We start from the raw sequence: 13480 nt of genomic DNA, 5'->3' as shown, positions 1-13480 counted from the left end.
TGTATTACTTAGAAATAAAACAACGGTTGATCTCGGTGGTAAGACGTAGACTCTCTTTTTATTCATAGATAAACATGGCTTTATATACAGAGAAGAGCATGCGCTTACGGCGCCTGTTCCAAGTTTGTCGCAACATGTTGGAGCATAGAGTCCCTCTTTGGGATCAGGGTGTGGTTCTCTCATGACGATGCTTTAGTTCGTATACATATTTAACAAGACGCTCCAAGAACTCTCAAATGAACGTCTCCTGTGGTTCCGGGAACGATTAGTGGATTATAAATTTACAGTGTCCAGAACTGCGGGAAAAGAACATCTTATTGCCGACGCTTTATCTTGGGCCCCAGTGTTTCCCGCCATGGACGAGCCAGATGCTACAGTGTTGGCCCTCAGTGTATGTGTTTCGGGGGCGGACCCGGCTCTCAGATCTATTGTCCTCTGACCCGGAATATGAGGCCCTAGTGGAGTGTTTTTTTCAGGGGGAGACCCAGCTACTAACCCCATCTTACGGGCCTACGCTTGTGTGTGGCCGGAGGTGAGCCTTCACCAGGAAGCAGGGTCCTGCTTACTTGTCCTCCAAGGGACTCGGCTCGTAATCCCACGCTCAGCCGCTCCTCCACACATCCCATTGTGGCATGGTGAAGACATACCAGCGTGCCCGCCAGTTGTACTACTGGCCTGATATGAAAAATGCCATATCTCAATTGGTGCAGAGTTGTGGGGTGTGCCAAGAAAAACTGCCTAGCCAGCCCCTTGAGCCCATTGGGGAGGTTTCAGTCCCCACGGAGCCCATGAGCCATGTAGGAGTGGACCTTTTCTACTTCAGGGGCCAGACCTGGCTGGTGATGGTGGACCGCTATTCGGGATTCCCATTCTGTCAGCAATTGAGGACGACAGTCGCTTCTAGCATCACTGGCGCGCTACCCCAATGGTTTTGCAATTGGGGGTTTCCTCGAGTCATCTGATTGGACGGAGGACCTCAGTTCCGAGGGAAGTTCACGGAATCTTGCCTTGAATGGAACATTGTGCCTGAGCTTTCCAGCCCCTACAATCCTCGCTCTAATGGCTTGGCAAACGCAGCTGTCAAGGCTATGAAGTTCTGCTCGGCAAGTGCAAAGATGCCGGGGAGAACTTGCCGGCAGCCCTTCTGGAATATTGCAACACTCAACGGGAGGACGGGTTCAGCCCGGCCGAAGCATTCTTGGGCCGTCGACAGCGTGCCCTTTTACCGGGCCTCCCAGTGCAAAGGTTTGGCCGGAATGAATTCGAAACCATGAGAAGTGCATCCCGTCAGCACAAACGGGATGTTAATGATAGACGATCTGAACATTCTCACGGTGGGCACCAAAGTGCTAGTGCAGCACCCGGTAAGCAAAGCATGGGACACCCATGGCACTATCTCAAGTGTCTTGGACTCAGGCCGATCATACGATGTGGTGTGTGAGGCGACGGGAAAAGTATATTGGCGAAATCGGAGATTCCTATGTCCATTGAAAGGTGCTGACAAGGATGCTGACAAGGGTGCTGGGGGCATGCGTGGTAATCCTATTCCCAAGGGGATACTACGGCCGGCCATTCGCCGTTCAACTCGCCTGCAGAGAAGACACGTATCTTTTGCTAGCACGGTGACAGTGTCTGAGTGATAATCCTTTTCAAGATGGGCAGAGATGGATGTATCTCGGGGGAGGTGTAGTGTGATTTATGTAGATACAGTATAAATAAATGGATGCGAAGTCCAGTCAGTCATATGGTGGATCTCGATGAGTGTACTCATTTATCGAGACAGTGGAGAACACACCATGAAGCAAAAGGTTGGATTACAAAATGACGACATCTGACTCAAACGCCACCTAAAGGCTCGGTTATTGTTTAAATAAAACCCAAAAAACTAACATTGCAATAGCAGAAACTGGGAAATAATAAACCAGAGTCAAATAAAATGAATAATAATAATTTATTTTCATTATGCTCATGTGATTCTGAAAGATCTGTCTGTTAATTCATAATATGAATGAGCTGGTATCCTATTGAAACAGACTAACCACTTACTAACTGGGTTTTCTTGAGCTCCATGTGAATAGTCCGCTAATCCATTATTTTTGATTATGTCCAAGTGATTCCAAAAGATGTGGCTCTTCAGTCAAATCATGAAGGAGTTACTACAACGGTATGGTCCTATGTACATTCCATGATAATGCTTTAAATAGTGTGCCATTATTACAAGACGCAACTGATGTGATCCTTGCAAATTAGACAAATTGATGCCTTGTAGTAATTTAGAAAACTGTTTATCTTACTGAAGTGATTTGGATTTTGCTCTTCTATTAGGAATCATTACATACACTTCACCTTTGGCTTCCCAACTCCGCCCAATCCGCCCTCAAATCCGCCGATGCCACCTACACCAAGTTCCTCAAGCGAGACCTCTACGTGCCCCAATATGTCAACAACGCATGGACTCATTTTCTTTGCGAAATCGAGGCCCTCACCATCGGGCTGGCAAGGTTAGTGACCAACAGTGTTGGGAACCTCACCTTTCCGGAGGTGATGTCCGGACAAAAGTTGTCATATCCGGTCAGGGACTTGCTAACACCTTATTGTACTTGTCCCAACATCCCTTCGGAGTATTGGCGGTCAACATAGATAACTTCATATATAGATTGATGAAAAAAAAGGAACCATGGTAGCCGAGATAGGAACCATGGTAGCCGAGTGGTCTAATGTACCCGATAGAGGCACGACATGGTTCCCAGAGGGCGAGGGTTCGAGTCCCGCCTGCACCCTTGAAATTCCGCTCAATGACATTTGGGTCAACTCCTTTAAATACTCCACTCGTAGATAATGGAGGTAAAGATATTGAGCAGGTCTCATCTATGAAAGGTCAAGGTGTAGTCCTCCAAAATAATGGAAAGTTCCATGAGCATACCCAGTTTAAGGTGGGTAAAGCTTTTCAAATGTGTAGTTGGATATATCGCACGTTTAAGTCCAGAGATAGCATCACGATGCTAACTCTGTACAAGTCGATTGTCCAGCCACATCTTGAATATGCTTCACCCATTTGGGCTCCAATGAGTTCAGCAGGTTTGCAAAAGGTCGAGCAAGTCCAAAGATGTTTCACTAGGAACATCACAGGATTGAGAGAGCTCTCATATTGGGAGAGGCTAAAAAAGTTGGGACTGTACAGTGTTCAGAGAAGGTACGAAAGGTATCTGATACTGTACGTCTTCAAAAGTATCCATGAGCTTTGTCCCAACCCAGGGTTTAGGGTCAATTCTAGTGACCGTAGAGGCTTAATGTGCGTTTTGAGAGCACCTTCAAGCCTTCGAGAATCCAGGCTAGTTCGAACAATGAAGTCCACATCTCTTCTTTCTCGGGCTCCTTCATTGTTTAATTTGCTTCCCTCTGATATTCGTAGGGAATACGTAGGCCTTGTTGATCCGGTAGCATCTTTCAAGTCAGACTTGGACAAATTTTTACATAGCATACCAGATCAACCCTACATTCAAGGACTAACTCGGTCTGTCAACTCAAATTCGTTGGTAGACCAAATATCATATAAAAATTGAAAGGTAATAAATAGACGAATTATAATCTTTCATTTTAATAGTACTGGGGATTACATTCCCTGTAGTGGTTAGAAAAGCCCGTGAAAAACCAAACCAAAAAAAGGCGCTGCGATCAGCGATGGGAAAAATCGAGATTGATCGAATTTCTGTCACTTTTCAATGCAAGGACTTGCTAACACCTTATTGTCCTTGGCCCGACATCCCCTCGGAGTATTGGCGGTCACGCACCTTTGTTCGGCTCCCAGCCAAATGCCATCAGCGACGGGAGTTGACAAAGGATCTGTTCAATCTGGCCCATCCACTCTACTGCAATAACCAAGATTTTCATCACTTACCTCTACCATGAATAACTGGAATATGGACGGGGACGCTTGGTTTGGGAACTAGCTTTTCGCGATTGAGTTAACACATTATGTTCTTTTTCAAATGAGAATGATCCCAGGCTACAATAATTACTCATTTCAATTTTCAGCTCGATCGAGTGACTGGATCAAAAGTTATGCCGTCTCAAAAGGCACTACAAAGCTCTTCAATGAATGAACGAACTAGCCCTCTTGTGGTAATTGATAACCAGAAGAGGGCTAAGTCATTCATTCTGTGCTCTGTTATGTACTGCACTTTGAGAGGGCATAACTTTTGACCCTGTCGTTTGATTGAGCTGACATTTGAAATACGCAATCGCAGGGATCTGGGGCCAGCCTTATTTGACGAAGAATTTAATTCATTGCATTGAATTGGAGTTGCTAATTTTCAACCTTACCATCCCGTCCATACTCCAGTGGTTCATGCCTCTACCTATCTGTCTTTATACGATCTGTATCTCACCTCTTCCGTTTTTTCATGTGCACTGAACCAATTCTAGTCATCTCTGTATCTCTGTTGTGATATCACTAGTCGAATGTTTTATCGTTTTAACAATTTTATTTTCCAAGTTGTTTACTTACAGTACACAATTTTATTATTTTACGAGATGACATGATCGAGAGTCGCAATTAAAGATTTATAATTAAGAAGGCAAGACTCTGTAGTCCAGAACTTTGCTTCAGCTGTAGAATCTGACTTGAAAAGCTTGACGCTACTCATCAGTACTACCTTGCACCTAAGAACTGGACCTAAGAGCTCGACAGCCAACAATATCTTTTCCGGATTTTGGAAATCTCATGAAAGCATTTCTTCAGCATGAATTCCTGTTAATAGTACACGGCTGCACAATGCCCATTTTATCACATTGTTAGCAATCCCTGACAGTGTTCCAAAAGGTAGGACACCGACAAAGATGCCAAAATACAGGAAGACTTTGTTCAAAAAGATTTGCAAACTAGCAAAAAGGCTTCAGAACATTTTGTCTCCAGTAATTCTGGCTAGTCTTCAAAAAAGGTTTGACTTGATTCAGGTTAAGATTAAGGCCTCCATCGAAAATGGCCAGTTGAAAACAGATAGTAGAGTGGTCCAAGAGGTCAGGTCGAATCTGAAGGCTTTCTCCTCTTATGCAAGCTCTAAGAGAAAGATGAAACACCCTGTAGGCCCTTTGAGGTGGGTGGCGAGGCCATTGACAATGTAGAGGTTATGGCTAACATGTTTGGAGATCAGCTGCTCTCAGGTGTGTTTTCAACTCCACAAAATTAAGGACCAACAGCTCATCGCTCTAATGACAAGGGTAGTCAAATTCAAATGAAGCACTTACATGATCGTGTAGCCACAAATCAAGATTCTTTAGAGGCCTTCAGGGACTTGAGGCTTTCGAGCTCTCCTCGTCCTGATGGTCTGACATCTCAGTTTCTGACGAGATGCTCACAGGTTCCTGCTTCTTTTTCGCACTTGATGTGTTGCACCAACAATTCACTACAATTGACCCTAAAACCTGGGGTTCATAGACGTTTTTGAAAACTTACAATATCAGATACCTTTTGCATCTGCTTGAATGATGTATAGTCCCAACCTTTTTATGAGAGATCTCTAGTTCCTGTGCACAATGTTCTTAGAAAGACATCTTTGGATCTGTACGACCTTTTGAAATCACGCTGAACAGAGTCGAGTCAAAATGGCTGAAGGATATTCAACCTAATGGAGTGTCTAGGGTCTTTCCAAACATTGACGAAAATGGTATTGAGCGGAACTTGATTCCTTTCGATTCAATCGCTACTTGTATACTTTACCTCCGAATAAATCCAAAACTAGACTAAGTTTTTCAAATGTTGAGATATTGGCCAAAACCATCCCATTATCTTGACACAAATCATTAGCCGCGTAAAAGGAGATCCCACCAGTCGGAAACCAATAGAAAACGTCGCCAACCGTTGCGGACACCTCTCCAGAAGGTGGGCAGTTAGCTGAAAGTAATATCATCTTGATTTCGTCTCTTGGTCATGTCAATAAGTAAAATGTATGCTACCTGAAAATAAACCACTTCAATTATAGTAATGTTGAAATAGTCAATGTTACCTGAACTTTGTTCCAAGACCATGAGGCAGAAGAGTAGGCCAAAGCACACCCTCATATTGTTCCTTGAGGTGTTTTGACTGACTAGTTTTTACACAAAACGTACTGTGACGGCGTTTTATTTGATCTGGAATCCTCGGTAATTATGTTTGACATGACATCCCGAGTCACGTTTGGTTTGATTTTTTTCTTCCTTTTTTCACAGAATGTAGGGCTTGTGTATTGAAACGTAATTGCTGAGCTTGAATGTGACAGTTCAAAATAGCTAAACAAAATACACAAAATTCTCACAATTGCATTCGGAAACTTAGGGACAGAGATGTCATGCAAGGCAAAAAAAGAGCTGAGGCATATCATTACTGCACGCAGTCATTTAAATTGACATGATGTCAGAATAGCTCAAGCATGACATCCCCAAACCAAGTGACAAGAAGCCCTAAATATGATTTTTTTTATGACAAAAAGTTGACGTGGGACAATCAAAGTTCCTAGTTCCGTCCAGTGGATACATGAAGATGGTCAGCATAATCCAAAAAATAGGATTCCTCACTCATAACTATCTAGTCCTACTTTTGACGTTGAGAGGAGTTTCAAGTTGTTCGAGCCATAAAGTCCAACTGAATCCTTCAAAGAGTAAAAATTCTCTACTTTACAAAGCAAGACTTATGATTTAACTATTTCATAGTACTACAAATTGCATGTCCCGTTAAACAAGCCCTCAAAAAAAAGAAACAACGTTAATGATCGAACTTATTCGAAATAATTTGGAATTACAATTATGGCCAAAAACATATTTGTCTACTCTATTTTTTTGGTTTCGGGCTTTCATGGGCTATCTTAACCGACACGGAGAATATAATCCCCAGTACTATCAAAATGATATTAAAATGACTATTTGTCATATAATGGTGATCTATGAACCACTGAAATGAGGATAGGAACTCCAAAAATTATTGACAAGTTTGATTTCGTTTAGCATTTTGGGTTTTACTAAAATGAGAATTGCCCCACGTCGCTCTGACAACAAATTCAAAATTTCATCTCAATCAAACGATTGGACGAATAGTCGAAGCTTTTCCAACCTTACGACACTATAGTACACAGAATACATGATTTAACTCTCCTGACGCAACAATTTTTGAAAGAGGAATATCTCATTCTTTCTAAACCCGGATGCATCTTGAAATAGGCATAATTTTCGGTTCAGGATTTAGTTGAAGTGAAATTTTAAATCCATTTTCTTACGAACAAAGGAGTTTGCTCACGAAGAACAATATACATTCCGTGATGGACCGGTCTTTCTCTTATAAAACTTTGTTTTGGGTAGCGTTGAAGAATGATAGTGGAGTCTAAGACAAGCTTCCATCCATTGACTTAAAGAAGGCAGCTGAGGATAAGGAAGTATGAGCATTATCTCAAGGTCAAAAGTGTGAGATACTAGCAGAAAATGTAGGTCTTGATCATAGCATTGAAAAAAGTATACAAAAATTTGGTTCCACAATTGAGAGCCACGTAACCGTGCATGCTAAGAGACGCGTTACATGTTTCCCTTTCCCTAGTGTCTGAGTTTGATTCCAAAGACATGCTAACTTTTTCCTTTTTTTGAGACCTTTGATTAAAATGTCAAGATATTAGTGTAAATATTTGTAAGTTCTTTGCAACCAAGCGGCCCAAGGTTAGGGACCCTAGCACCCAAGCCCCGCAGTGTAGGGACCCTTGCAACAGACAGTGTGAGGCATTAGGTTGGGTTAGGTTAGGTTAGGCTAGGTTAGGATTGTATCAAAAATGGATCTACCCATAGATATATAGATATAGATAGATTTATTTCAGGAACACTTTGATCATGATTGGATAATGTCGGTATTTAATCTTTGAGTTAGAATCTTATCAAAAAATTTATGAGCATGTAATTCCTCAGGTTCTAGGTAAACAAAAGCTTGTTTTCACCAGGACCTGGGCAAATTAAAGAAGACATGACATAGATAGTCAATAATCTTACAGAGGCCAAGCTGCAACACAATAGCGTGAGATGGAAGAAATACAAAATAAAATTGAAAGGCTTGTAGGAAATTATCATATCAGTTCGAATTTATAAGAAAAGAAGGGACCAAGAAAAAAGATATAGAAGGAAAAACATGAAAAACAGAGCAAAGCAAATATTTTCAGTATTAATTTGGTGCATTAATTAATTGGTGCATGGAGTGTTTTGATGAGATTGAGCGGCTGATAATTGTAATAAAAGAGAAAAATAAAAATCATTTCTTAGGATTTTTGTTGGCATACATAGCAATTCTTGAGTTTGCAAGGAGCAATAGAGTACTTCTGTAAGAGATAATCTCTACTTGTTTGGGTGAATTTAATTCTGGTTAGATCGATGTCTGGAAGGTTGAAATTATTCCACTCGTTGGGAAAAGCAAAGTTAGGTAGTCTTTGTAAAGGTCTCGACTTGGCAACTGGAGTAATTGATCTCCAACCACCAAGCCGAGGATTATTTTTCCATTTGAAAATATTGATACATGGTGGGAGTTCTTGCAAACACGACTGCCTCATCACTTGAACGATTTTAAGCATGCGCAAATCTTGCAATTTTAGGAGCTTGGACTCATGCAACAAAGACTCAGTGTGAGAAAACCACTTTGCATTATTTATCCAGCATATAGCTCTTTTCTGGAGTATGGTCAAGATCTTCAGTTTTGTACTTTGGTCATAAAATTCAATACCGTACTCCAAGACACTTCAGATAAGTCCATTATAAAGTAGTTTCTTTACAGTTTTCGGCACTGACTTGCGAGATCTGTTCAGACTGAAAATAATTTATCGAATTTTGTTTGCTACACTCTCAATGTGACAGTGCAAGTTTAGTTTGCTATTAAGTTGCATTCTCAGAAATCCTATGGAGTTTTCATTGGAAGTGGCAAAACCCACCTCCTCTAACCTACATCCATTTATATTAATTTTGAAGTTAAAATAACAATTTTTGTGCTTGATAACCATGAATTTAGATTTATCTACGTTTAAAGTTAATTTATTTGTTTCCAACAATTGGAAGATACGTTCCAGTTGAACATTTGTTTTCTCCTCTAGTTTATCAGGTTGGCTTTCAAAACATTGAAGCGTCGTATCATCAGCAAACATAATGCATTTCAAATTGCTATGCTGAATCATGTCGTTTATATAGATCAGAAATAAGAGTGGTCCAAGGATGCTGCCTTGGGGAACCCCACATTTGACTTTCAGTTTCAAGGACCTTACATTATTTACCTCGACATACTGGTACCTCTCAGAAAGGTAGTTTTGGAAATACTAGCGACCTACCGCGAAATCCGTAATACTCCAGTTTTTTAATCAATATACCATGATCAACGGAATCAAAAGCTTTTTTAAGGTCCAGAAATATAGTAAGTGCCATTTTGTCGCAGAGATTAGCAGATATATTTTGTAGAAATTTTTGAACTGCATGCATAGTGTTATCTTGCTTTCTAAAACCAAACTGTTCAGGGTAAAGGAGAACCTCTACTTCTAAAATGTTATGCATTTGTTTATACGTGGGATTTTCTCCATATAGGACGCCCCTCAAACTTTTGACCTTATGATAGCGTTCATAATAAGGAGGGCTTGCCCAAGTCATCTGAAGCTGGCAAAGTTAAATTCAGGGTGGTTGCGAGGGGTAAACTAGCTAAGACTCAACCAACATTCTTCAATTATCAAGTGACCAAAGTCTGGTGGGGAAAGAACAATCCGTCAGGGAGGTAACTTGCCTAAGAAGAATGGAAAAGATACTAGAAGTGTTTTGCGTCTTCATCACCAGTATTAATGGTTATTGGTTGTAATGGTTACCTCATCATTTAGCATTAGCTGATGCAAGCCACCTTTTCATGTTGTCTTAGCTAGTTGCTGTCAATCTTTCTCTTTGCTTTCCATAAGATAGAAAAAAGCAAGCTGTGGTAGATGCAAATTAGAAATCTTTCCTCTAGTGTAGTTTAATTGTCTGGGCATTGAGAAGACAAAATACACCTCTAGTGGGTTTTCTTTTCTGTTTAGGTAAATTCTCGTCCTTTGCCTGCCCGTCCACAGTGCCGGTGTGCTTGCATGATCATTAAGCAATGACCAGTCAATACTTTGACACGCCCCTAGATACACAATAACTTGAAGAGCCTAAACAGTACTACATCAGTACTATTTTCCCCTCGCATTAAACACGGAATCCCAAATGTAATTTCCAAACTAGAGGATATATTCGAACCCGTTCTTCTACAACATTGCATGAACTCAGGCCCGATTTTTCATGCACACATCCTTATTTCATAAAAGTACGCGTACCTTAGCTGTTTCGAAAATGGTTATTGCAATGAAATTCTACATATTTGCGGCCACCCGGTACATTTTCAACTGCAAAGCCCAAGGATTATGAAAACACATATTTTATACATTGTGTTTCTCATTGAAGCTTAAATTATATAATTGCCATTTTTTGACGACCCAAAATGTCTAAAAAAATGCGACCAGATGGAAAAAATGCTGCAAAATAACCTGACAAAAGCTCCGCACATAATCCTTGTTCTGTGCCAAAATGTATTAATATAAAATGCCAAATTTATCCCTTTCAAGCTCCATACTTACATTGATTGGTCTCCTTCCCTTTGAAAAATGAAACGCCAATTGTTCTTGGCATTTTCTAAACTTGGTGGAATTGGGCATCGTTTCACCGAGCATTTACTTGAACAATGAGCAGCCCTTTTCTTGTGGCAATCATTCACTCCGACAATGTGATGTCTGTCATCGGGACGATTCTCGTCATACCTCAAAACGAAACAGCCCACTGAGTTGGATCCGTATGTTTCTACTTTCCTGTGCGTAACCTGAAACTCAAATGGAGTTCCATCCAACCATTTTAGGCCTATGCATGTCGGGTTCGATAATGAACAAGGCACAGTTAAAGTACTTGGATCCAGTCCTATGTAAGCTTCATTATTGGAACCGCCGTTGCTTTGTGCCAGCCATCCAGGAGCCCAACTGTCTCTTGGTTCTTTCATGTAGGCCAGATTCGAATTCAAGGAACGACATGCTTCTTGAGCTTCGACGAATGTTTTGTGACGTCCAACACTATCGTGATAATCAAACGTCCACCGTCCATGATGTAAAAACATGATATCGGCCGGTTTAACACATGGACCTAGATTGAAGTTTGAGCGTTAGCAGTTCAGTACGTGAACAACATCATTCATAGCCAGGTCAAGACTTTCAGAAAGGCTTTAATTTAAGCCCAAAAATCGACAAATCATGTTCAAACGACAAAAAGTTTACACACACACCCTCCCACCGACAAAAGCAACAACGTTGTTTAACGAATTGATTGTGAAACATGATGCAAGCTGATTGAAAATCAAGATAGAAATATACTTGAGGAAAACACTATGGAGAACTTGCCCTAAAATGTTTTATTACTCGATCAAAGACGAACAACGTTGAAATCTGGCAAAAATGCCCATTTGTTGATAAATAAACCAGAATTGATGAAAAAATAACGCTACAGTATTCTCCATTTTCTTTGGATAAAACTGATTTTCAACTTACTGAAATGAAATAAGCCTTAAATGTTGTTTAATGGTCGTTATAGCCTAAAATATAAGCATAGAAACTAGACTAATCGGCTAATGGCTTGACAAGCTAGGACATGGATTAAAAAACGGAAATCATCAAAAAACCGCCCTTGGTGGGGGATCACTAACCATCGGTGGAAGAGTCTACAACGGAGTTGATTTTTAATGATCGATTGTGAGTGATCGTTTGAGCGTCACGTCAACGAAAGAAGTACCTATATCCTGTTAAATTGCAATCTAAAATTTTAGGGCTCATTTTTAGAGTTTCCTAGGCTCAGGGCCTATTTCCAGGCAGGAGGACTTGATCTGGGCTCTTCATTTGTTCTCCTTAGACACTACTGCACCGCCATTCCTCGAGAATAGAGGGCTACTCAGAGAAACGACACTCACGAGATTTCTGAGAATTTTTTAGCTCCCTCACGGCTGCCTGGCGTGTGCGATGAGGATCGGCTTTGAACACATTTAGTTACGTGATTCTCAAAATCAAGTTCCGAATTCAAGGGGCCACTGAGTTGATGGCCCGCTTGTTTGCATTGGTAAAAACTGATTAACGCAAGAGAAGTCAATCAGCCCGACACCCTGCTGCCCAACTACTAAAATGTGTTCAAAGCAAAGTCTCAAGTGGCTTGGTTGGAGTAACTTTTCTCTGACAAGCCCTCTACTCAAGAAGGAAGAAAGAGAGGAGGACTAAAGACGTGTTTTAATGTACGGTTTACCTCCGTCCATGTAGAAGGGACGCAAAGAAAGGCGAGAAATAGGATTAGTCGCATGCTTAACTTTTCTCTTTTTTGTTGTCTCAATCAAGTTCTTTCTCTTGTTGGAAATAAAAAGTGTATATGTGAACATGCAGAACTAACCACAGATCAGGTTCACTGGAAAAAATAGTTCGAGAAGGTTATTCGCTCTGGTGGCTACACCAACATGCTGGGTGTAATTTCGCAAGATCGCAAATTCTTCCAGCTTTCCGAACGACTTAAATGACGATTTCGAAATGGGAATATACCCATCGGGACTAGCTTCCCACTCTACTTACAACGCTAGCCGGAAAATTATAGTCCCCTACATAGAAAACCTACGAGCAAACTGCCTGATCCAACTCATTTCCAGTGAATTGGAAAGCTGACATAAAAGAGCTTACTGAACAAGAAGGGGATCTATACATTGTTACAATCGACAGATCATGCCCTCGGATATGACAAACTAAGACCTCTACTTCTCCATTCAACATTTGTACATGACTAAAGTGTTAGTCATTTTTAACATATAGGCATACGTACACCCCCATGCCGGGGTATGTTTCCTCTGAAGGCGGTATTCAAACCCACGCCCTCTGGGGAACCATGTCGTGCCTCTATCGGGTACATCAGACCACTCGGCTACCATGGTTCCATGGGATCATCAGGGCGTACCCTCTCACAATGAACTAAGTTGAAATCAACTATTGTTAGTTGTTCATCTAAGACCCCTGGCCGAAGCCAGGTTTCTGTTATAGAGATGAATGAAAGCTCTCTCTCAACGGCTAGTTCTTCTAAGATCTTAACTTTTGTGGTTTTTTTTTTTAGAAATCAGAAAATGCACGTTCAAATACAGCCCTTTTACGAGCCTCTCTTTTGACGGACCAAGTTCACAAGATCTTGGACCATCCTCTCCAACCATAAAAAATCCCTCTTATCAACAAAGCTACGTTCTACTGGAGGCAAAGCATGAGCTAATGGGGATGGTTGGGTTTGAGGAATGGGTTGGGCAGCTACATTAGAATAGGAACGAATTTTGGGAATAGGGGTGGGGCAAGGAAGTTTAGGGGGGAGAGTGTTTATAGGAATAGGGGTGGATTGGGTATTTGAAGGAAGAGGAGGGAATTGGGAGAGAGGGTGGGGG

Source organism: Tigriopus californicus, chromosome 5 (assembly GCF_007210705.1).
Source record: "Tigriopus californicus strain San Diego chromosome 5, Tcal_SD_v2.1, whole genome shotgun sequence".
Taxonomy (NCBI): domain Eukaryota; kingdom Metazoa; phylum Arthropoda; class Copepoda; order Harpacticoida; family Harpacticidae; genus Tigriopus; species Tigriopus californicus.
The sequence above is the reverse complement of the archived record's forward strand: the minus strand, read 5'-3'. Positions refer to the sequence as shown.